This window comes from Vanellus vanellus (assembly GCF_965231255.1).
Source record: "Vanellus vanellus genome assembly, chromosome: 1".
In the NCBI taxonomy this organism is placed as follows: Eukaryota; Metazoa; Chordata; class Aves; order Charadriiformes; family Charadriidae; genus Vanellus; species Vanellus vanellus.
Window position 1 is genome coordinate 211824417 of NC_138905.1, and position 26244 is coordinate 211850660.

At 44.2% G+C, this 26244-nt stretch overlaps 1 protein-coding gene across 4 annotated transcripts in view; it reads right to left on the minus strand.

Annotated features, from left to right (window-relative positions):
* FAT3 (FAT atypical cadherin 3) overlaps positions 1–26244 on the minus strand; it is a gene marked incomplete at both ends in the record, with an annotated part of 338041 nt that overhangs the window by 236435 nt on the left and 75362 nt on the right. The gene's annotated exons all lie outside the window — the stretch shown is intronic.

Below are 26244 nucleotides of genomic sequence, written 5' to 3' on the forward strand. Positions count from 1 at the left end.
ATCTATTCAAGTTCAGAAAATAGACAGTAAATTTACTAATGAGATCACTCACTGCACAATGCCAAAATCCTGGATAGTAAGCAATCAAAAGCTCACATAATAACTCTTAGACAACCAGTATATCCTCTTTTATCATGGAGGAAGGAAGCATTTGGCCACTCTACTACTGATGTAAGAAAACATCAGCAGGTTTTCTACTTGATCCTAAGAAACTCTCGTAAGAAAGTTTGTTTGTATGTAACAGAGCTTCAGAGAGATATGGCACCGGCCGCTCCACCACCTCCATGCCTGCACGGTTCCTGCCATGCAGGACTTCTACCCACCTCATTTCTGCCTAAAGGGCTTTAGAAAGCCTTTTTCCTCCTGAAGTGAACACCAAAACCACGAAGACTTTTATAAAAACAGATATAGGGCCCTTAAACCAGAAACATTTCCAAGCACTGGAAGACCTGCCCTGACTTGGGCACTGACTGCAAATGCACAGAGCATCAAGTACACCACTACCACACACACAATCATCCCAACATCAAAATAAGCAAATGCACTTTCATAGAATCATAGAATCATAGAATTGTCTAGGTTGGAAGAGACCCTTGGGATCATCGAGTCCAACCACCTACCGTACTCTACAAAGTTCTCCCCTACACTATATCCCCCAACACCACATCTAAACGTTTGTTAAACACATCCAGGAATGGTGACTCAACCACCTCCCTGGGCAGTCTATTCCAATGCCCGACCACCCCTTCTGTGAAAAATTCTTTCCTAATGTTAAGTCTAAACCTACCCTGTGGGAGCTTGAAGCCATTCCCTCTTGTTCTGTCATTAATTACCTGTGAGAAGAGACCAGCACCAACCTCTCTACAGTGTCCTTTCAAATAGTTGTAGACAGTGATGAGGTCTCCCCTCAGCCTTTCCCACCACTTCTGTGACACATACACCAAGATCATTTTCCTCTCCTAATACAGCATTATTAAATCTTGGGTGACACATTAATACGGTGGATCTCAAGCTTGAGATATACTAAAAAGGACCATCAAGTCACGTCATTAGTAGATGGAAACTGGCGAAGTTGTGGGGCAAGACAGGAACACAAGAAACCTCAATTTAGTCTCAGATGCGCTTGATGCTGCTTAGAACAACATTATCAGTTAACTACTGAGGAAAGAGTTGCTGTAAAATCAGCGCTCATAGGGGATATGCGTGTCTTTTGGGGTTTTTTTTAAGTATCAGACTGCACTGAAAGTTTCTATGACAGCCTGAAGCCTTAGAAAAGCTTCAAATATGCTGGAATAGGCAGAGAGGTGTTTCGGTCAGACTTTGGGCACTGCTAAGGAAGGCGCAGGCTCCGTGTTCAGCCCCTCTGTAGAGCACGGGCTGCCAAGGCGGGATCCTCCTTGCCCGTCCTGTCGGGAATCCTTCTTAACGGAGTATGTAAAGTTCAGATGTAATTTATCTGCATTATTCCTCAGCCTCAGTCTTACAAGTCATGCATCAAATCTGGCTTTTTAGATTACGCCAGCAATTAATCCCTTTACGACACTGGATCCAGACAAGACTTTTGGTTTTAAATTTAACTGGTAAATCTGTTCCATTTCTTGAAGAGCAGCCATGAAAATGACGGCCCTGTGCTGCTGAGACATCAGCAGAAGCGACAGATTTGATGGCCTGATAGAGCTTCTGATGCCTAACAATATGAAAAGCCCTGGTGCAAACTTCCCTGGACATTTCACAGCAGAACACATTCTACACCGGTTTACTGGCAAAATTACTAAATGGCTTTTACGAGGGGTAGCAGCAAGAGGCCAATGACTTAACTTCTGCCCCCAAGGGACTACCACCCCTGGCAAAAGACACAGAAGCCCACGGAGCAGGAAGGGATGCTGCCGGTCCCCACTGTCAGGCCCTGGCTCCCGACATTCCCCATCCAACTCTGCTCTGGGCAGAAAGCAGCACAGAACTCAGCACACAGTTACAGAGATGCCTGATGTTCTTCCGCTTCTCTTATAGCCACCATCTTTTTTTTTTTTTTTTTAATTTTCTAAATATGTTTTCCAAGTTTGGAATTCTTTTTATTATTTTTTTTTTTAATACTAGTTTGAACTGACAAGTATTTTCCTACCATTTCATCAACTGTATAGGGAGGAAGGGGAAAGGAGCAGTACCAGTTCCAGCCATGCATGGGCTTAGGTCTTTTTCTAGTAACATCAGATCCACGTCCTTCTTGCTCTGATGTATTATTCACCCAACAAAGGTGAGCAGCACAGCACTGGAGGACAAAGGCAAAGTGTATTCTAAATATTCTTGTCGGCAGCAGCCTGTGCTACATAATGACTTTCTGTAGAAACATGGGTGAAATATGTAGTGAACTGTGATGAAAATGCCTAGAAGTCCAGAAGAGAAATTGCATCGCAGGGATGAGAAGAGCCCATAATAAATGACACCCCGTGGAAATAAATAAATAAAATAAAATCCATGTGGGCAAGGATGAGGCAAAAAAGATGAACATCAGTGTACCTAGAGATGTTGATTTATTCAGAAGACAAGAAGAATTATTTCCGATCTTTAAGCAAAATTTGAAATAAGTAGGGTTTTCCCCCAGTGAGAGCACAGAAGGTTTTAGCAGATTAACCTCTGTTTATGAAGCTGAATTTCACTAATACTGAGCTGATAATAAATCTATCTTCTGAGTCATTCCTTCATTTTATGACTCCTGGCAACAGTTACTTTCCATTTCTGTATTTCAGAAGGAAAGGATCATTGAACAAGTGTTAGCAACTGCCAACGGGTCTGCTACACTGGTTCTTCTTTTTACTTTTGATTTATTAAAAGGTCTCAGATATAAATTAATTCCTTTTGCTCAATATGTCTTGTCATTTCACCTGTCACCACCACACAGCAGCTTGATAAATATGAAGAAGGTCTTCGTTCACTGTCAGATTTTCCCCGTGGAAACCCTTCTGCTGCCCCGGGAACACCTTCTACTGTGTTCTCAAATGTCCTGCACAAAAAGCCTCCTTGCTGTCTACCCAAATAGGGGTCTAAAGTTAGTACCTACAAGAAGAAACACGCTGTCCAAGTATTTAACCGATCTCTTTACATAGGTATGGGTGACACCTTCCCCCATAGGTATGGATGTCAAACTTCATCTTCATATGAGGTGTTAATTCTGAAGACTAATGATGACACTTGATTATCAGCACTGCTCTTTATCACTATGGCATGAAAGCAAAAAGGCTGATAGATATGGCATCAGGAGCTGCAAAATATTCCCTGGGGCACTCCATAGGTAGGCTCTCCCTCACTTCAGCTGAGTGAAATTACGGGAAAGGCCCAGAATATCCCTGGATGAGACCACAACAAATTCAGAAAAGACCTCACTTCAAAGCTTATAGATACTAACAGGTACAAAAGAAAGACAGAACTTTGTTTTCAGGGCCAGGAGAGCAGAGGGGAGGAGAGGCCTTTGGGAGCAGCTCTAAGGCTTTTCTTGGACTGCTTTTGTGGTGTGCTCTTCCCAGCTGCCTGCTAATTAGAAGAGAAACATGAACAAGGTGATGATGCCTGAGCTAAACAAATCAAGAAGTAAGAAGAAACACCAGCAGAGATCCTGAAAATTTCAAAGTGATTAAAAAAGAAAAAGTTCCAAGATTTTGCAGATGCATTTCTGAACGAGACAGAAAAAACAGATGTTCCCATCCGCTGGGACACTACGCCACGGAGGCACTATTGCATTTCTACATGAGGCAGCTGAAATCCAAGTGAGCAGTCTGTAAACCAGCTCTTTATGTCACCCTGGGCCAGATTTCGCAGTACCCCTGAAGGACCAAAGCCGGCGCTTCCTCAGGCCAGGGGCAGCCTCAGAAATAAAGGCAGCCGTCAATCCCAAAAAGCGGTGCCACCGCTATGCTTGCCACCGCGCTCCTCCAAGCACGTTTGCCCTATGCGATTCGCCAATGCACCACGTGCATTACGAACGCTAAAAGTGAAAAATAACAACACAGTGCATTAATCTCTGATTAAAATCCTGGGCACATTTATATGTAAATTAAGTGCAGCCCTTGGGCTCGGCAATGTGCCAGCAACGCAAAGGTTGTGCGCTTGTTTCTCTTAAAGGCTTGTTTTCCCTCTTTCCCTGGGAAAATAATGGGATGTTTTCTGTATGGCTGCTGCAAGTGGCACACACTGAGACACCGCCTTATGAAGGGTGAAGGCAAAAAAAAACAAAAAAACCAAAAAGGAGCGAGAAGCTAGTGGCTATCGAAGTGGACAAGGAATTGGCAAACTGGATTTCCCTCCTTCCTCTACCCCTGGTTTGCCGCACATCTTTCAGCAGACCACTTCAAATGACGCGGTCCACTCAAAAATTATCTGAAAGTTATGTATTTACTATAGCCATGAGAAGCTCTTAAAACAAAAAAGGGATTAAGAAAAGCATTATTTCTTTTCTCACCTCTTTTTTGCCCCCTGTTTGTTTACCTTATGCATTTGACAGTACTTTGTGTATAGGTCGCGTGATGAATGGACCTGCCACAGCTCTGCAAGAGAGTGTTTACTGGACCTGTCAGCCCGGCTGTTTACATAGGTGCCCATGGCCAGGGATATCTGCTTCACACATATGTTCCTCCTAAAAGTCAGATCATCCTTCATGAATACTCTCAATAGTGCAAACATTGAAAGGAGTTCAATTCTGTTTAGGTTTTTTCAGGGCAAGATTAAAAGACAACTTGGTGGTCTGTAAGAAGCTGGGCAAGGAAAAGACAGAGGAGAGTAACGAGGCTCTTTAATCTAGCCGAGAAAAGCAAATCGGGGTCTGATGGGTGGGAGTCAATGGCAGAAAAAGGAGAGAGCAAATACTCAATGCGGATGATGTCTGGCCGGAGCAACTGCGCGCCAGGGACGGGCCAGAATCTCCCATCATTTGGCATCTCGGTACTGGGGCAAGACAGTATGATTTATTCTTCTACCCAAGTTACTGGCCTAGATGCAAAAAATCGTGTAGCAGGTGATTTTGCGGAGTGACTCAGTAGCCTGTGTTATAAAAGCTGCCAGGGGAAGGACTCGTGCTCTCAGTTCCAGCAAATGATGAACAAGATGCCGGGAGGTTCCTGCACAGACACAAAGCGGACTGACTTGGAAGTATCTGCTACTCTTCCAAAAATTTCTATCACACAGAAGTACTGGAGAAAATACCTTCATTATCTCTTTTTCAAAATATTGCAGTGGTTTTGCACTGCTTAATACCATCAGCTTTTCTCAGTCCTTCAACTGAGAAGAGTCTTAATGACAAAATGTTGCTTATCCTTCTCGTGCCTTTTCAGGAATATGAGGTAATTGCACAAATCTGCATCTCGGACTGGAAAATCCGGAAAGGCCAGATAAGGTGAACGACCCACTTATTCCCAGAGCCCGATCCAGGAGTGGCCACAGAGGGGGGCAGGAGGAGCGGGAGGCAGCAGAGGCAGAACCTGTCCTCGTGCTCAGCACAAGCTGCAGCATGGGCTGGAGGTGACACTACAGCAGCGCACCCCCAGATGTTCCCAGCTGCCAGAGTGCGGCATGCCCCCTCCCACCCAAAGCCAGCTCCTCGCCAGTGCGAACGCAAGCTTTAGTGGTTAAAGTAGCTATAAAAATAAATAATCTTCAAGGTGACTGAAGGACTAAGGGTGATGGATGCACCCTCCTGACTCCAGCCCCTGGGGCAAGGGCCGTGTCAGCTTCTGCCAGGCAAAGTGTGACAAAAACGCATTTCCAGAGCCCGAAGTCTGCCTCTCCCTCCTCCAGCTCCAAAACGACGGGGCTCAGTGCAAACCAGCTACAAAGTAGAAGCTGGTTTGTCCCCAAATTAAAACGACAGGAATGAGGCAGTCGGGAATGCCTACTGACAGCGAAGTACTCGGGGCTCCGTTTCATCCCTCAAAGGAAGAAAAGAAAAAATCACTGATTCTGAAACGCTACTAATTATTCATGACCCTCATCAAAGACTCCGCAAATCTCATGGCAGTAAACACACCACCTTGCTTGTCACCGAGCCGTCAGCCAAAGGTCCTCACTTGCTTTGCCTTGCAGGGAAAAAGGCAATAAATAAATGCAGCTTTAGAAGAAAACAGTCGAATAATGACTTTTTTTTCAAAATTTGTCAGTCTAAAGTACGGAAGGGGGAGAAAGAACTTACACACCTCATCCAGCTGCCCCAAGACGAAGGCTTTACATCCCCCTACCCACGCTCCCGCCCCCGAGGCGCAGCCGGCTCCTGCCCCCCCCCCCCCCATCGTTGCACAGGGGGTCCAGGGAAAGGTTTGTCAGTGTAAATGCAAATGTCAGAGCTAATCCCGATTCCTTGCACTGAGCAAAGACGTGATTTTTGAAGGACACTTAGCAGAGAGCTGTCGTAGGCAGGAAAAGTTTAAAAATACTGCAAGCCCATTATTCATCAAACCAACAAACGTAAAATCAACCAAAAAGGCATGATTTATAGACAGGAATTTCACACCCAATTAAGGAAGAAAATTTATGATTTTGAGAAAGGTAACATTATGCCTAACCCGAGTATTTTTTTATTTAGGTCCTTCACATAGAATGGCTCTGTGTGTATAAAATCAGTGTATTTCTTTTAGGAGATATTTATTTCATTATTTCCATTATGGGTAAACTGTAAACATAACCTACAGGATTAAACAGTTTTAATGTGACGAAGTTGTGAACCCGAGCACCGATGCCAGACCGATTCAGCACACTGGGGCCACCGAAGCCAGTGGGAATCAGAATAAACCATGCATTATATTCACCCCTTTTTTAAGTCTTCTGGAGCCATGAATCACCACTGCCAGTTCTGAATACGGACGGCAGTATCACATCAGCCACAAACTCAACCGGAGCATGAAGGAGACCTATCGCTCATCCCCCCCACTGCTCGCAGCCGGCAGCTTTGAAAATCAGGCTCCTTACGCTGGTGATTAAACGCTATTTCAGCGCCTTCATTTAAGCCCCCCCACTGTGCAAAGTGTGGCCTCCTGTTCTTATTTTATTGCACAAATTTTGTAGGTTTTAATGCATATTAAAACGCAAACCCGGCTCCTACCGAAGCGAATGGAAATATCCCCACTGACTTAAATGGAGATTAGATCATGCCCAGGAATGTGTACAAAAGCAATATTAACTTTGTGAGGCTACACATACGTAGAACTTCCTAATATTCTTCAGTCTGGTTCAAATATAAAACATATATAATAAGCCATGCTTGTCAAAAAACGCAAGACAGGTAACATTCCTGTCTAGGGCTTAACTTTTCATTTTCTCTTTTTTTACTGATGTTTTGAATGTACAAATTTACTGTTACCTTAAAGTGCAGTTTCTGCAGTGAATATTATGTCTGAGTTCCCGGAGCAGTAAAAAAGAATTAGAAAGCCAATCCTCAGCAATGCTATTTCCAGTGACACTGGCTTAGCCCGCGAATATACCTTTTACCGTGTTATTACACACAATGTCATGAATATCACAACCCGCCAGGATTGTGATAAGGACATTCGACATGTTAATAAATGTAATATAACTGCAGGTACTAGATAAGCAGGTAGATAACGTACAGGTTTACAACTCTTACTGGACACGACATGCCACCACGTGTTTCAGGGGCAATTTCAAGCACGGGCTTTTTCCAAAGGAAAACACAACTGCTGTTGTGTGCACGGCATTGGGTCTACAGAGGGGCTGTAAACCGCTTCTGCTCGTGGAAGAAACCACCACCACAGAGCAGTTTAGACCAAGCATGGCCAGCTGGTCTGAAATCCAGATCAGTATGGGAACTTCCTATGACCTCTGAGGTCTTGGGCCAGCCGACAGCCCAGCCGAAGCCAGGGATACTGGTGTGACTTGGATGCACAGCGCAACTGCAGATCAGGTCTGGCAGGGGGTCATTAAATCAGGTACAGCCCCATCAGCACGGCTTGCACGGGCACGACCTTCGCACCAGGCTGGGGACGGTGTCCTGCCCCGGCACGGACCCCAGACAGCCCTGCCGCGGGCTGCAGAACACAAACATAGCTTCATTTGCTACAGGTAGAGGGGAAGTTCAACTAATTAAATGTGATCATCAAGTTTAGGTCCGGCCAGTGGCCCCTCAAATAAAAATAATAAGAATAAAAAGATATATACGTTTACATATGTATCAATATTCATAAATATTAATGTAGTATTAATATATTGATAATAATATTAATATTAATGTCATCATCGATGTAATATTAATCTTATTAATAACGTATGAATATAGAATATATTCATATAAATGAAAACCAACAAATATGGAGTGCATATGTGTGTGTATATATATATTCATATATACAAATGAATGACGTAAATCAAAGGGTAAATGTTGCATACCAAATTAGCAGTGCCGCCCACCACAGGGACTGGGCTTTCCCAGGGGTCCCCGGGTGTCCCACAGCGGACACCAAGGCTGCGGGACTGCTGCTGAGGGCAGACTTCCCAGTAAAGCAGCACCTTAATGCCATTGAAATAGAGGTACATCTCAGATAAGGTGCTTGACCTTCCAGGTTACTTATATTTTGAGTTTTGAGGTGAGATTTTTCCTTCTTTACCTTCAAATGACTTAAATTCAATGCTGCTGATTTCCTTTGCTTGCTTTATTTGGGGAGGGGGAAGGCTTACAACTTCACATCAAAATGACTTATCACTTAAATACGACATCTTCAAGGTCACTTACACATCAATTTCAGAGCAATTTTGCAAACATATCATCAAGACACTGAACCAGAGGCTTAGTCAAATAAATTCTCTATCTTCTTCCATTTATGAATTAAATGAAATAAGATGTGCCAACATTTTCACCTGACTAAGCTTTATTATAGTTTCTGTATCTTCCATCACATCCCTCTACTTATTTAAGGAAATATCCATATTCATCTTGCTTCGATATTTCTTGCTTGGGCAAGAACAACAACAAAATCTTACATGGATAAACAGAAAACACACAATGGACACCTCTGGAAGAACCAAATTGCCTTCAAAAGCACAAATACTGTAAAGAAACCCTCTCATTTATGAAAAACCTCTGTCAAAGCTTAACACACTCCATCACTGCCAAACAATGCGATAAAACCCTGCAGTAAAACCAGGCTGAGAGGAGCCGTGAAGCCCCGGCAATGACTAAACCGCTGCCACGTACCATTCCCTACTCACTACAAGTGTTTGAGAACGACGGGACAAACCGTGACACTGCTCTGACAAATGGGATGCGCTGCGAGCCCGCATGGCTTCAGCCGTAGCGTTCAACCGCTATGGATGCGGGCTGCTGCTGGCATCCCTTTTACGCAGGTAGAGCCTTCCTCTTTGGTCTCAGAGGCACAGCAAAATACGACTGTTTATGGGATCAACCTTTTCCTATTTGCTAGGCAAGCGCAGGCTCAACTTTTCAGCCAAAGTGGCAAAAAAAAGGAAATAAAAAGTGCAATTTTGCCACTGTGGCAGGTGTTGTGTGAAATTCAGATACCTCAAGCTTTTATAAATGTTGGCAGGACGATCCAATATGGGAACATGTGCTTAATGTAACTCAGAAGAACAACAGTTGATGGTATATTTTTACTCTATTGAGTATGCATTATTTATTTTTTTTTTTAATTTTATTTTTTTAAAAGCACTTGTGGCTACTGGGTTTCCAGCCACACGTGCATTTCAAACTGTGAATTCTCTTCAACATTATAACCCCTCTGTATGCATTTATCCCTTTGCTTTTCCCTACAGCAAACGACAAGTTCTGCCTTGTTTTCTGAGCACCATCGGGATTACAGAACTCTTGCACGCCCTCTGCCCACCTCTGCAGCCTTCCCAACCAAACCGAACGCGGGAATGGTACCAGCAGAAATCCTCCCGTTATTAGCACCAACAACGAAAGCCTTTAAACCTCGATAATAACCCGTTTGTACGGAGGCATTTTTTCTCAAAGGCTCCGGCTAATGCCCAGAGTAACCCAGATTTGTCGTACATCCTCTTTAGCAGATTAATAATGAGATCAAAGTCCGACCCATGTGTCCTCTGCCGGGAGGACTGGGAAGCAATTTCAAAAAGAAGGGTTTGCTCCCGGATATTTTAGAAACGAGATCAGAAGCGGAGCAAACCTGAAGCAGGAAGAAGAGATGGAGAAAAAAGGCAAAGGATGCTCAAAAGGATCCTGATAAAAGTCCTGGCAAGGGACTTCTGAGCAGGGTCCTCTTCCTTTACACAAAGCTCTCTATCTTTTGTACTGCCTACGGTACGTGAGATTGTTTTGGGAACACTTCTACAAAGTCTGTGCCAATCTGCTTCAGCTGTCGAAGTGCCCTGGCGAGCGAGTGATCCCTCATACCAGGGAAGGCAACGCTGACCCTCCCTAGGCTCACCTACAACACAAACAGGCACTGCCTCTTCTGATGGACCTCAGCACTGAGGATTGCTGGACTGGGATGGTTGGCCAGAGCAGACAAGGGACTATTGGGAATACTCCACCTAGTAAATGCCTTTCCTCTTTAGCTATATGTATATTATACTGGAAAACAGGGTCATCTTCCCCCCTCCCCCCCGCCTCCCCCTTTGTTGCTGTTTCTTTCAGCCCTCAGCAAATGGGCAACCCTATGTAAAGAGTAACATTAACCCTGCAGTCTGCCATTATCTTTCCCTCTACTCAAAAATAAACCCAGAGGAGTTGTCAAAAAGGAGAGAAAAAGTACCTCTGACGGGGTTTAATAGCCACACGTGAACACTGCAGGGAAGAGGGGAGCACGATGCACAGTGCATGCACCGGAGCACCATTTAACCTCCCTGCACACCACAGCCGCGCGTCCCCTGCTTGGAGGTACCGGGCATGACTCTGGAGTCTACTATACAAAGCATGTACAAAAATTGGAGAAGATTAAAAGAAAAGAGCTCCACAAACAGTATGAGGAGCAGAGACAATGATTTACAGTAAGAGAGTTTAAGATTTCAATCTGCTAAGCTTATTAAAAAGAAGATGGAGAGGCAACTTGATTAGAAAATCCATGTGCGGTTCATGGGGAAATATTACTGGGAAGTAAAGGGCTCTTTAATCTAACAAAATAAGGTGGAGCAACATCTAATGATTGGAAACTGAAGCCAGGAAAAATAAAATTAGCAATCAGCCTGATACTCTTCTTTATTATTTATTTTTCTTAAGCGGGTGATTAATTCCCAGAATAATTTCTTCCTATCTCTAAGCATCTGCAAATGGGGGCTACAAGCTGTTGGGGGAGAAACACTTCGTGGCAAATGTATGCTACACTTCAGTCGGAGAAAGATCACTCAGTAAAGAGGTATGAAAGTGGTATGTAATAGACAGCGATTAAGAGGGATGAAACCAAACGATCCGGTCTCTTCCGGCCTTAAGCACTACAGAGGTGTGAACACTGTCCAGCTGTTTTTCCCAAGGCCCTTGGAGAGAGGAGATTCACTGGATGGTGCTGGGCTGCCGCAGCGCTCCTGACCTGCCCAGCTCCACTCCCACGGTCACTCTTTTGTTGTCCCAACAGCCTCTGCACTGCCATCCCCATGGAGGGGAGAAAATACACCTAATGAAAAAACAGCTCCTGGTATCTTCTCTCTGTCATGTATGAGAACGTGTAAGAGCCTGTTCTGGAGATGTGCACAAGGCATTAGAAGCAGCACATCTTCTGGCCATGACCACCGGTGAGCCTGGAGCAACGTCCACCGCTTCGGTCCAGGCTGAGCACCCAGAGGGATGTATGGCGGGGGTGGCAGGCAGGGAACAACCTGGTCCCCCTTCCATGCTTGAGGAGAAACTCTCGGATTACCAGAGGCTCTCAGGCAGCCAACCTTGTGGCTTAGTAAGGGCTCTCCAGACAGTATGTACTTTGTCAATATTGTCCATGATGCTGTAGCAGAACGCTGCTGTTTTGCAAGGCAACACACTTTGCGTTTCACTGTGAAACACAGACTGGATGCACTGACACCTGACGTTTTATCTAGACCCATTTGCAGGACTCCTCCTAGGTCTAGAAAATGTAAGTTTTTCCTCTGTATCACACTGGCTTTGCATACAGGAGCCGGGGTACGCGACAGAGAGCATGTCAAAGAAGAGGTGACTTGTTTTGAATCAGGACTACTGCTTTAAACTTCCCCAAAGCAAAGCATTTCATTTTTTCTTAAGTACACTTTTAGGCATACTCTCTCCTCTCTTCTCTAGAGATGCTGAAAAAGAGACACCTCCCTTTCAGCCTTCATGTCCAGGAGGTGTAAAAACACCTCAAACTGCTGCTTCTGCTCTGGGCAGAAGTTTTGATGACTGCAGCAGAAAAAAATGCAAAAGGGTTACCTGGAGGTCAAAATTCAGTTTAGATCACCTGTCAACACCAAAAAGATTAGGAGCATCTCTTGCTGTCCACTTCAGAAAGAACAGGAGTTCAGTTTCCCTTGTTGAAGAGACACAAGAGTGGCTCTGGTCGCACTCCTAAACACAAGAAAGGGTCTTACACCCCGGACCTCTTTCACTAATGGGGAATTACCTTCCACAATGCAGTCCCTGGGAGACACCCTTTGCTGATCCTCTGCAGGGAAACCACACTAGTTTTCACCCACGTTGTCATTCTGGTGAGGACCATGACCATCTGTGGATGGCTGGTAACCGATGGTTGAGAAGCTATCTACCAGTTCATACCACAAACCCCACAGCAAACTCCTGATGCCCTCATCCGAGGTGGCACGCTAGAAGGCAGCTGGTCTGGCTCTTCCATTAACCAAGACCTGAACTTGCAGACCAAAAAGAGTAGGACAGGACAGTTCAGTCCTTGACTATATGCTGAATTTAACTGTCGCTCTCTTGAAGTAACTGTGGAGTTTAGGCTTTCTTTTGAAACCCAAATGGGCAGGCTGAGGAGCCGCCTACTTAGAAATCATCAGCTTCCAAGGAACTTTTTGCACAAGTTGAGTGGCCCAAAAATCCTGCCCTGATTTTAATTCAAATACTCTCACCTTCCTTAAAAGTTTTGGGTTTTTTTTAATGGTCGTATTTTGTGTGGAAGGCAGTGGGCTGCTCCCGCAACTTACTTTGAACCTCCTTTTCTCATTTCCCGACATCCACCCCAACAGCATACCTCTTTCACCAAAACAGCCATTAGCGTCCAAAGATCGCTCACAACTAAGGTGAATCTCTCCCAGTATGGTAAAAATACCCACGGAAATTGCCAAGAGCAATCCCAGGTGCTTCTTAGTACCTTTCTAATAGGAAGGTCTTAGAGACAGCTACAAGCTTTGCATGGGAGGCACCTCACCTACAGCCATAGCTGTGATGGCAAAAAGTGAAATAACTAGAACTCATTTCCACGCTGGATTTTTTCCAAAACCCCTTGAGCAACCTCGCAGTAACTCTGCAGGAAAAAAAAAAAAAAAAAAAAACAAAAAAAAAAACACAACAAAAACCTGTACATGATCATTAAGATAGTCAGAACTTTAATTTTCTGCCTTGCATAGAGGAAATAGAGCTGGGGTTATAACGGCAAACCTAGCACAGGCCCTGCGCAACCACGCCATAATTATACTTCTGTTTCACTCTCCGTATTCTGTGTGATAATAAATCCAAGGGTCACAGAGTATACGGGAATATGCTGGAGTATATTAGTAGAAAGCGCCACTCTTTTAATCTTGGGGAAGCGTTAGTCTGACATTTATCTTCCAAAACCTTCCACAGGTAGGATACTCTTCCTCAGACAAGAAACCAGAAGGGAGCGGGAAGCTGAGACACACAAGGGAACGTGGCGAATCAGAGCAGTCCGATAAAAGCCTTCACGCAGACAACCCCACCGCGATCGTTGGGAACGGTGCCAGTGACTCGGCGGGTGCTCCCTTTTGCCTCTGAACAGAGTGAATCAAACAAATGTGCTGCGGCTGCTGCTCTCCGCAGTACAGCCTTTCATGTAAGACATGAAAAACTCAGGCCCTTATCTCACCAGAGTCCCCCCACCTCACGGTACTTTCCGCCAACTTTCCCTGCCCGCTTTCCCAGGCGACGCTGTGGCTCCAGGCGAGATGCTGGGACGCCACGCGGGCGGCCTTGCACCCAGGGGTGCCGGGAAGTCGGCGTCCCCCCGGATGCTCCCTCGCTTATTCGGGGCAAGGCTCAGGCGCGCTCCATAGGAGCAAGCGTTGCATTCTGCAGCCGGTGGATATGTACATGCGTATAAACTGCGGCAGCTCAATTTTAGAGTGTTTTACGATGAGGCGGATTAAGCTCCCTGAAGAGGTGGGGAAAGTCAACGTCTTGATAAAGTAAATAATGAAATGTTGCGGTACCAATATACACCATGTGATCCCTTGAGGGAAACCACAAGCACGAGCCCTAATGAAATAAGACACGGAAAATAAGGGCTTTGCTGTGGACCGCAGTGACTTCTATCACTTTATCACACTTATTCACCTCGACGAAATGCTGTATATATTTACAGACAGATATATGCATAAAAAGACACGCACATACACTTGCACATAGATATATTCTAAATGAAAGAGGAAAAGTGATTTATTTTCATTTCTGTAAACGGCCAGACCATAAATGCATAGTATGCTTTCTCAGCATGGATTGTCTCACAAATCCATCATCATATGCAGTTTAAAGCTTTCATAAACACTTAGCATTCAAATTTGCATTTGTGAATATTTTAGCTTTTAAAAAAGTCCTTGTATTTCATGCCTTAAGTTCTTAAACACTCAGTAATACCAGTGTGGGCTTTGCCTAGGGCTGATCAATAGGCTGCACTTAAAATAGAAAAAGTCTATTTGTCTATTTATACACAATTTTGAAGTGGAGATTATATTTTCCCCGTTTGAAATGCATCGGTACAAGCAAATCGTAAAATTGAATTTAATTATTTATTTACAATGCAACTTCGCCGACTGTGGAAGCAATAAACCCACCCAAACAAAAACCAGGAAATTATCCCAGATCCAAGAGCAGGAGGAAGCATGGCTCCCTCTAATTGAGTTTCCTTCCCTCTTATCTTCTCGAGATCCCTTAGATTGTTTTCCAATTTTCATTTCCATTTCTTCCATTAAATGCCTCTAACCCGTGACCTCCATTTACTGCCACCCATTTATCTTCCATTCTTAATTGAGATGTAATGTGTCCACTTGTCCAGCGCTGAGCACTAAAACTCTGACAGCACGCTTGATAAATTCTGGCTCCTTCAGGAAAGCTGACTTGGGAAAGTGCTGCTCAAACCCCTAGTCTTGAACAGGTAAATCTGCTCCATTAAACCTGAGTTTACCTTATAAACATACCATGGTGAGGACCAAAACCCCAATAACAAATAATACTATCTTTGGCTTTATTTGCTTCTTCTGCTACAAGATGAAATTAGATTCGTTTTGACCCGGGGAGGGTACGGGGTGACAGGGCCAGTGGGAACAAAACATATAAGGCAGCTTTCAGCAGTCAATCATTTCTTACTTTCAAATAGAATAATTTGAAATGTGGTTCTTTGCAATCGGACTCCCTCCCCCGAGATACAGCGCACAGGAATTTTTGAGGGATGGCATTGTTTAGAAAACAGTCAGACCTTATACAACATCACTTCAGGAGCTCTTGACAAACATTAATAAAACTCCCAGCAGCCAGGTGCTTCTGCGCCCATTTAACCAAGGGGTGAGCCCAGCATCAGAGAGTCAGAAACACAACAGAAGGGAAAGAGTAAAGCTCCAGCTACCAAGCAGTCATTTTAATCTCACGGAGTAATGCTGAACCAAAGCAGGAGAGAACCAAACAGCAATATCTTAGCCTCTTGGAGCAGTAAAATAAAATTAATACGGCACCCCAGGCTACTATTAAATTGTAAAATTTAAGAAAACATATCGTGGTCAGGCATTCAACCTCTCAAAATAAATAGATGAATCACTCCGTGCTTATTCTAAACGACTGAATGTTTGCACCAGTGATACCGACTAAAACGCAAATTCGATGGGATCCCGAAGGCGAACATCCAAAGAGGAAAATTTTTCGTTCTAAAACCACCATACCAGGGATGAGGCTGGAAAGCGCCGCGGCCGAAACGTCTGAATGGAGCGCACTCCTCTTTCATACTCCAGAGGTGTCACTGCGAATGGTGCCGACATACCCCAGACAGTTTTAATTTAAGGTTAAGGCTCGGTAGTGATAGACTGACAGTTGCGGCGGTACGGCACGGAGAAGGCGACGCGACTCGCAGCAGGGTGGCCGTGCCGGAGGCTGCCCAGCGGCAGCACAGCCACACCGCTGCGTGAGCGAGCACCAGGCATCGCCCCGAACGCTCCCAGGGTCTGTCCAAAGAAGAACGGGGTATCCAAGGAGGTTGAAGCACTTTGAGTAATGTTTGGAGGCAGCCAGAACAAGAAAGATGGGCTGCTCTGTCTCACTTTCTGAACGATGGTGACAGGCACACCAGCTCTTCTCCATCTTTCGCAGCAGAGGCTCTAAAAACTGAACCAAGAAGTATTTTGCTCTGTATGGGTGCCAGTCACGCACAGAGTGACACCCACAATCAGGTATCTATGTGGCTCCCAGCTGAGCAGAATATTAAACTTCGTATCACGGCCTTTTATAAGCTGAACACTAGGCTGGAATTACTGCTGCTGTCTCCCTCTGTCTGGATGTCTGATAGCTACAATGAATCCCACCTCAAGACCATATCACCCATCTCCTGCATGCCCAAGTTGACTCTCAAAGGCTTAGCTGTTGGCATGGGAACATGTTAGTTGAAAGGACGACAGAATCACAGAATGATCAGGGTTGGAAGGGACCTCTGGAGACCATCTAGTCCAACCCCCCGGCCAGAGCAGAGTCACCTACAGCAGTGGCACAGGACGGTGTCCAGGTGGGTTTGGAATGTCTCCAGAGTGGGAGACTCCACAGCCTCTCTGGGCAGCCTGTGCCAGTGCTCTGCCACCCTCAAAGGAAAGAAGTTCCTTCTCATGTTTAGATGGAACTTCCTGTGCCCAAGTTTGTACCCATTACCACTTGTTCCATCACTGAGCACAACCGAATAAACTGTTCCCATTTCCCTGGCACACTCCCTTAAGTAGTTATAAGTATTGATAAGATCCCCCCTTAGTCTTCTTTTCTCCAAACTAAAAAGACCCAAGTCTCTCAGCCTTTCCTCACAAGAAAGATGCTCCAATCCCCTAATCATCTGTTAATTGGCCCTGTGACCATGCCACTGAATGGCAGCACAGACTTTGCCTTCATGCCAGTTTGCAATTCCAAGAGGAACTGTGCTGTCAAGGTTGCTGTCAAGGTTTCTGATCCCGCACGCCATCAGAGAAGATCATGGGAAGACATGACAGCATTACTCCGGCTGGGCAGTAATTTTTAAGCAATGCACTGGGAGACGCAAAGCAAGGTCTGACGGAATGGTCCTTGCAAGGGACTTGAAGGCACAACCAAAAATGCTAAAGCAGAGGTTGAGAACAAGGAGAGACCATGAATTTTTGTTGCAGAAAGCATCACTTTGAGGACAAAACGAGAGGGGAAATGGTAATGGCACTGTGATGACATTGGCATTCCTGGCATGAGTGCGCCTCAACTCGCTCTCTACCAAACAAGCATCTGGTGCCACCTAATTAAAACACCAGTTCCAGGATGTGACATCCAGCATCATGAATCAAATGCAACATCTGCTAATTCTTACAACAGCCAGACAAAACAAGCCTAAAAAAGGCAAAACAAACACGCACACACACACATTAGTAACTTTGGCAATGACATCCCAACTGAACATAAGAACCGCATAAAATTCCCACATTATTAACCAGTGCATCTTCAGTTTAACTGATCAACTGTGCAAATTTGTTAGAGCACATGTTCAGCTGCTCAACGGGCAAAAACGGATCAAGTTTTACAAAAGCGGGTGAACACGCCTCACCGCCCAGCCTTGCGCCGAGGAGGGGAAGCCTCCCTCCAGCTCACGCAGGCTAATGGCTTAGGCTATTAACTCAGATGATTAAAGGACTGGAGACTGCAGAAATCTCAATACATGCATGGCCTATAATAACACAATGCAGGGTGTGTTTTCCCCAGTGACAAACAGATGCTTTATTTTTATTTCTGCTATAAATAAATGTTTGGGGTTTTTTAATAGGTATAGATAATCAGGCATTTACGTGGTTTCCAGCAGAGCAGCAATATTAAGCTACTACGTTACAGCCATTCATAAACTGAATACATCGCTGGAATTACTTTTTACTGTCATTATTATCCAACAGTCTCTACAATATGTGTTGTTACCACAGCAGTAAAATGATTAGATTCTGGGCGTTGCTGGAAAACTGTAAGTAACAGCACAGAGTTGAACTCTTAGCGAAATCCAGTATTTAAGGAGAACGTCAGATGGTCTCTCATGCTGAATCCTGTGGGCTCCCGAAAACAGAGCAGGGGCACAGTTCATGGGCTCGGTTCTGCCATCTTTTACACCCTTTTTTTACACCAGCAACATTTCACATACATGGTTTAACCCTACCAATGAGCCTTCTGCACACATGTGCAACGGCACTTCTCACAGTGCCTCACTTCAACACATAATCTCATTAGCGCTTTGTTTATTCTTACCTTCCCTCTTTCCATTACTCTTACACAAACTTGTTGCCCATCTTGCTTTCAAGTTGTCTTTTTTTTTTTTTCCTCTCTACCGGAAGATCTTACAAGCAGAGGTTGTGTTTAACCTGAATGAACCTTCTCGAATATAACTTCACCTCCTTGCTCTGTGACTGATTTTTATGCAGCATTTTGTATGAAAGAGGTAATCAGAAACTGAGCAAAAGGACAAAAGATATTCTACATTGACTCCAGAGAGCACGAGGTCAATCTGGCACTAAGGATGGAGATACATGAAGGCAGAAGGAAAATCCTACAGTAACCTTCAACGACCTATCTATGCTCAGTCAAAGAAAAGGAGTTGGGTTGGTTTCCCCCCCTCCCCATGATGGAGAAGAAAATAGGAATTTCAGGAAGGGATAATATGCAAGCTGATTGCAGCATCTTGCAAATTAACTAGCAGGGGGTTTCTGGGAATAGATACCTATTTCCATTCCAACCGGAATGGAAGTTTCTATATTAAAGGGTATTATTTCTGAGCAGTCAGCACGGAAGGAGAAGCTGATGCAATAAAACATGTGACATTTCTAAGTGATCGGGACCAGAAAGAGAAAAGGAGAGTAACGGAGGCTGCAGCCTTGCTAAATACTAAGATGGGGGGGATATGGAGAAGACGCAGCTGCCAAGGCAGTCACTGAACAACACACTTCAGAGATAAGAGGCACCAGCCATTCTTCAAAGCAATCGTAGCTGCCAAGAGCTACAGAGAAAAGAGTGAATTGAAGGGGATAGAGGGGTCAACTGCAGTGAATACGAAAACAAGTCAAGGCCAAGGACAGGCATGACGCTTTGGGATTTGGCCAGGAGGTGATAATTTGTGGGTTTAGTCAACCGCAATCTCAGTGGAGTAGAGAGGGCAGAAACTCGACGAGAAAAGAGAGTTGGCAGCGGGAAGATGAAGGCAGCCAGAATACAGAGCAGGAATAAGGAGCTTGGGTAGGACAGAAAAGGAGAAGGGGCGCCTGGCAGCAGCAGATATGCTTGGAGAATTGTGGGTTTTTCCCAGTCTGGGGACACAAAGGCAGATCTAAAAGTTGAAGTGATGCCAAGAGAGAAAACAGGGTTAAGCGAGGTGGCAAGAACAGCAACACTGAAGAAGGTCACAAGGGATCAAAGGAGGAGCTCAAGAGAACAAGTTAAGAGCAGGAAGAATGACGTTTGTCCATCGTGGGGCTCACATGAAAGAGCAAAGAAAGATAATTTCCATCCCAAAACACTGTTGGTTGCTACTCCTTGGCCAGGGGGAAGAGCTATCCCCTCCTACTGCATCCTCCTTGGCTGGTCCTCTGAGGCCTCTGTGTGTCAGCAGTCTGGAAAAAAGCTTTCCAGAACTTCTCAAAGAGAAACAGCATCCTTTCACATCTTCTGTTTCAAAATCTGAACTAGATTTATATAGCACCTAGGTTAAACAAGGTACGGTATATTCTTATTTTATCTTCCTATCCCTTCTAGTTTAAGCTCTGTCTGGTTATAAGAAGGAATGACTTTGACTCGATGCCATCTGCACTTACTATACTGACAGAGGAACACCACGTCCAAGTCCTGAGAAGTCTATTTGCCTGAATTTCCATTAACACTAAGGCAATAACCTCTAAGCAAATGTTGCATGAAATCATAATGCCATTCACGCCAATGCTAAATCTCTCACACCCTCTGAAAAAATCCAGTTCTCACCCTCTGATTTTAAAAGTCTCCTGTAAGAGCAGCTATAAAACTTCTCCACTGGTCAGGATATCATATATGTGTCAACCAGATCACTGTTCACACATGCATAATACAATTTCTTATTCTATTTACAGAATGCAAAAATATGTCCTGACAGTTTATAGGCGAAAAAGGTGTGCTTGTGACTAAACAAGGACAACAGCATTACAACCACAATTACAACAAAGCTGCACTTACTGACCCCAGCAACAAAGGAAGAGTTGAAGGGAAAATATTTTATATCCTGAACTAATTAAAGATCTCATTCCCCAAACAGCCAGATAGCAAACATAAGCAGTGCCTCCAGATGAAGGATTCCTATTTTGATGGTTACTGTAATGAGCACATTCCCAAAGGAAACAGCCAATAAAAAGCATCTCCTATCTGGAGGATGCTGAATGAAAGTTGGACTTTTCTTAATTTTACAGCAATTCCTTATTGCATCATATCAGCCTCCACCAAAGGTCTCAGTTCAATTTTTCTGTAATGAATTTGGAGACTCAAAAGAAAAATTCCATCCCATCTTAGCCAGCTACATTTCTCTCCTTGACTTAAGAGCTGACAATGATTACGAAGAAAATGCTGGTTTTACATCACCGTATGCACTTTTAATTAAAATTTATTAACTTGAGGGAAACTATCTCCTTATCACCAACAGATAATACAACAAAAATGCCTTTTATTGTGTTATTAAACCCATGTTTCAGTCAGAACCATTCACTACAGCACCCTGTAGCTCATCCTTCTAGTGGCAAATTAGACCGATCTTTTCCCTCTGCCCCCCTTTCCTTTCATGCGCATGGTGCCCTGGGCGAAAAAGATCACACCAGTGCCTTCTGGAAAATTTTATACCTACAGCCTGGTGTGTCTGCTGAATCACCCACAGCTTTCCTTAGCAAATTGCTGAACAACTTAGGAGAAAAAAAAAAAAAAACCAAAAACAAAACACCTATGTACCTTGCCCACCTCTTATTATAAAAAAGCCTCATGGGTGAGGCTGTGATGCGCCAAGCCCTGGACCACGTGCACTCTGAAAGGATCTTTGCAGGCACTATTTTAGAAGTGGAGAGTGAAGAAAAGTAAGAAAAAAACTTTTAAAAAGACTTTTAGAAAAGAAGAAAATTTAAAATGCCAATGACTACCATGAGGGGGGTTAGGAAATAGGGAATGATTAAGGGAGCTGCAAAAATAAGCTGTGAACCAGGAGAAAACAATATGACAAAGTCCAAATGGGAAGAGTCGAACATGTTGGGTAGACTGGTGAGATGTTATTTGAGACAATGTGATGAAAAGAGTTACTAGTGACCTGACTAGTGCCTTTAGTGAAAAGGATGAGACAGAAGAAATTAAGAAAATGCCTCAGAGAACCTGTTTGAGGGACTTGAAGGGATGTGCTGGAGGTGTGATTACAAATGAAACTCCTTAAGCTGGGATAAGACTGACGAAGAAAAGGATCTCTCTGGAGCAGGAATCAGAGTGAAAAGAGAGACATGCTGGGGAAGGAGGTGGAAAACGAGCTTTTCCAGATTAGAAGGCAGAAGAGAGCCATGGGACCAAAGGCTGGTCAGCCAGGCAAACAGGATGGGGCACAGCTGAAAATAAGAAGAGAAAGGAACCAGCAGCACTCTCAGCAGTGTAACTCTTAAAATATGATTTTACAAGTGGGTTTTATTCATAACATCTCTCTTGCATGGGGCGGAGGTGAATGGGGACCACAGACGGAGATAAATACAACTATTACGACCACTTAAATCTTTTTCTCTTAAGGAGCAAAACTGAAAAGAAAAAAAAAAAGCCAGAAATGGAAAGGAGATGAGGGGGAAGTTTTTCTCTATTGTGTAGAGGTGACAGAGGTTCACTTTGGCACTGGATAGAGCATAAATAAGCACAAAAAGGAGAGGCTTCCCAAAGGGGGAAGGCTCACTGGGCTGAAGTGGTTAAAGAGGGAATAGAAAGATTATGAAGAAAAGCAGAGCGAGGAATCAAATTGCTTCAGTGATAAAGGACGTTCAAGGTGAGAGAAAATACACTGGAATAGGTATTTACCGTAGCAGATTGAGTGGAGTGGGATCATTTACGTGGGCTTTGAAAAACAGTACAAACACAGCAAGCAATTACACCGCAATAAATAAACCAGTAGCACACGTGCAAATGAGGAAGCCTAACGGAGTGTGCACAGGAGACACGGCAATTGCCAGGAGACTCGGCAATCACTCCCCGGAGCCCGACTTCGAGGGGCCCTCAAGGTGAACCAGGGATGCCGTCTCCATCACCGGCAGAAGGAAGCAATCACAGCCCTTCCTCTGCTAACCTGCTGCACATAGATACAGAATGACAAATGCCTAAACCGGGAAAAAAAAAAAAAAAAAAGAGGATGTTTTCAATTCCCTTTCTCACCTCCTTGAAGATAACATACAAAGTTATGCAAACGCTGAGTTAGTTCAGGTTGCCGATCACGAAAATCAATCCACCTCTGTTTAATGGGATTTGGCAACTAGCCACATCCAGGTTCCAGTCTTTTTTTCTGGCTTCCTAACTAGCTCTCAAGCAATATTGTAAAAGCACAAATATTCTCAAAATCATAACCCTTCTTCCTGCAACATGATGCTTGTCCCACCGTTTATAACTAGTACAGACTCACGAAGACCTCTGCCCTCTGTGTAGATTCCTCTGTTTATGTGCTACTGGCCATGGTAAAACATCTCTGGTTGGTCTCATGGAATATGGCTGTTTTCATACACTATCTAACATTGCCAGCTCTTAACTCACCTCCTCAGCTTGACCGAAAACCCACACCAAACTCCTGGCAATCTCACCACCCATTCTGGCTGGCGGATGGCACTCCACAACACACCAGTCCATCCCAGGTCTCTTCCACAGAGACCAGTTCTTGCCGGGAAAGGCTGAAAGTCGATAAAGACAATCAGTTCACCCTGTCAAAGTAAAACCTGAGCAACATGAGACAAACCCCCTCCCCTCCGTATCTCTACCTCTAGGCTTGAGTTCCAGAGCTCTCAGGACAGGGCAAAAGCTGAGGCAGGCACTGTAGAGAGCATTTCCCTGTGAGGGGATGAAGTTTAGAGAACTAATACTTACTTTTTTTTTTTTTTTTTTTTCCAAAATCCATTATTTTACCTCTCTTTGACAGGGCTGATCACGGAATGTAAACCAAAAGTGTCCTTGACTCCACGGCTTCCCTGGAAGTTTCTAAGCAAGTCTAAAAACCTCTTTTATTTCACTACTCATTTAGGGCACTTCTTTATGTAGTGGCCCTTCCTTTGGCTGCTTATTGTCTGGGAGATAAACGGGATAGCTTTACGTCTAGCTGAAAAGAAGTCACGTTGGACACAACGTGACGATTCCTCAACCCTTGTTGACTTCCCCTCTCCAAAAGCTGGCTGAATTGTAGCTGTACGGTTGCGCTGGAGCTTTTTGCAAACAACTGCCTGTCAGAGTCGCTGCAGAGGTGTGCAGCGTTTCGCCGTCGCCGCCTTCCTCCCAGCAGCATCTCCTCCTCATAACCTGCAATTTATTCTTGCACAAAGCACTTACACACACGGCATTTCTGTAACTCCCATATTTCATGTTGGTGCAAGGTGCTTCTAAAAATCCCATCGTCTGAATTAATAGCACAAATGAGCGTTTGACATTAAGACGACATCTACCTACTTTTTGCCCATTTATGATGAGGCTGGGGGGGGGGGGGGGGAATCCTACCTTCTCAGAGGTACAGCCTATACGCAACTCCACTCACTCAGCTAAAGAAAAGCCTTTGTGTTCTTTACCCACAACCATCATGATTTTGTCAAACTGTCTGTCTCAACTGAAAACAATCCACATATTGATTGGCACTGGGATGGGTTTTAAAGTTGGCAGGAGGAAAAGCACTTCCCCACTTGTAAGCTCAGTGAATTTGACAAAGAAATGTGCTTGGACAGCTACAAGTCTCTTTACAAAGTCAGTTTTCAGCGTAAAATCACCCAGTAAAAGCTTTTTCCTGACAGTCACAAACAATTGGAGCAGCATAGTTAGAAAGTGTCTAAAAGATGTTTTAACCTGTCTTGAAGAACTTGTGTGACATCTTTGGCTGTCATGAGAAGGACAAGGATTAAAAACCCAGTTAACGGCACAAGGAGTTACTCTTGGAAACTGGAATAACAGGCACACCAAAAAGATGTATAGAAAAAAAGCAGAATAACAAGAAATCCACAGCTCCGGGAGCCTCTCATGATGAGTCCCCAAAGCAGAGGCTACAGTCTCCTTCTCCGACCCGGAAGCGGGGCGTTATGCATCGTCCTTAGGACAGAGAAACCCCAGGAGAAACAAGGTGATCGCGTCCCCACCTCAGCCACGCGTAGCTGTCGGGAAGTAAGTGACACTTTATTAAAGAGAAAAAAGAAGAAACCACAGCAATGCACATCACTTCTCTAACCTGAATAGATCTGGGAAGAGGCGTACTATAAAGCAAACTAAAAACTAGCCCAAAAAAATAGTTTTAACCTTTCATTAATCAACCCCTCAGCTCCTCCAGCTCCAAGAGCCTCTTTAGTTACCGTCTTCTCGCCCCTCCAAAACATGTCTCTCTGCTGACCACTAACATGCCAGAGCCACCTAGCCAAACAAAGTCTGAAGTACAAAACACAACCACATAAATCACAAACATAAAGAAAGCCTGCATTCAAGCTTATCTTCATTACTTAATCACATGTTAAACGAGCTAAGAATTAACAGTTAACACATGAAAAAAGTTGGCTTTCCATCAAAAGCAATTATAATTAATTCCTAAGAAACATATTTCTGGATGCCAAATCAGATGGAGGAATCAACTGGGGGATAGAGACGCTCCTTCCATAGCTCCACTCGAAATTCTAATTAAGACCAGAAATACAAAAGTGGTTGTGGTGGAAAGGTTAATAGAAGAGGAGGAAATCTCAAGAGAAACCATGCCAGATATTCAGTCCCTCTTTTTGGCTCTTCCACACTTTTTCCCTTAATAGAAAGTCCCTAGAGACACAGATACGCCAACACACACACACACACACACACACACACACACACACACACACACTCTGTCACATGGATATTTTAGCAAAAATAAAATGACCACAAAATAATGCGCTCTAGAGATTTTGTGGACAAAATGGCTTTGAAATCTTGGTCTCTGCTGTAGTCAATAATCAACCGTGTCAGAAAAGCTGATATCCTTGAGCTACTGGGGAATGGAGAGAAAGGATCCATAACTCTGAGGATACTGAGTGTGCAGTTTGCTCCCTAAGCAACGCCGACGCTGAACAATTACAGTTCAGACAACAGGATGACAGTGCACAGTTCAGAAGACCAAGGAAGGCTTTTCACCTAAAAAACCCCTTTCTTTTGCACAGATTCTCTTGAAATATTAATAAGATAAACAGAACCTGTACAAGAGAAAGGAGCTTTCTAGATGAAACCATCTCTAGGTTGGGATTAAAAATAAGAGGTGAGTGCTGCAAGCAACATTTCTCAAAGCTTAACAGTCTCCCTCCAAGGATGCACAAAGGAAGTTTGACGTACAGGAGAGGAGAAGACTCCCCCGACCTCCCTGAGTTACGTTACCCTTATAAAAACCTCCAAGCCTGTGCTGGATGTCCCCAGTTTGCAATTTCTGACTAGGTTTGAAAACAACTTGATTAGGGTACCTCTGAGCCACGAACTACCCCCTTCAACTGCAGGTACTGCAAAGACCAAGAGCAACACCTTCAACATCACCGTTGTGAAAACCTGGGACTGCCCATCAGGAGTGAAACCAGCCTGGACAAAACCTGGCCTTTCTGAGAACAACAAAAAGAGTTTTGGGGGAAATCTATCAGAGAGATTATTCTTTTTTTTAATCTCATTTTTTTACTGATTTTTCCATTCAT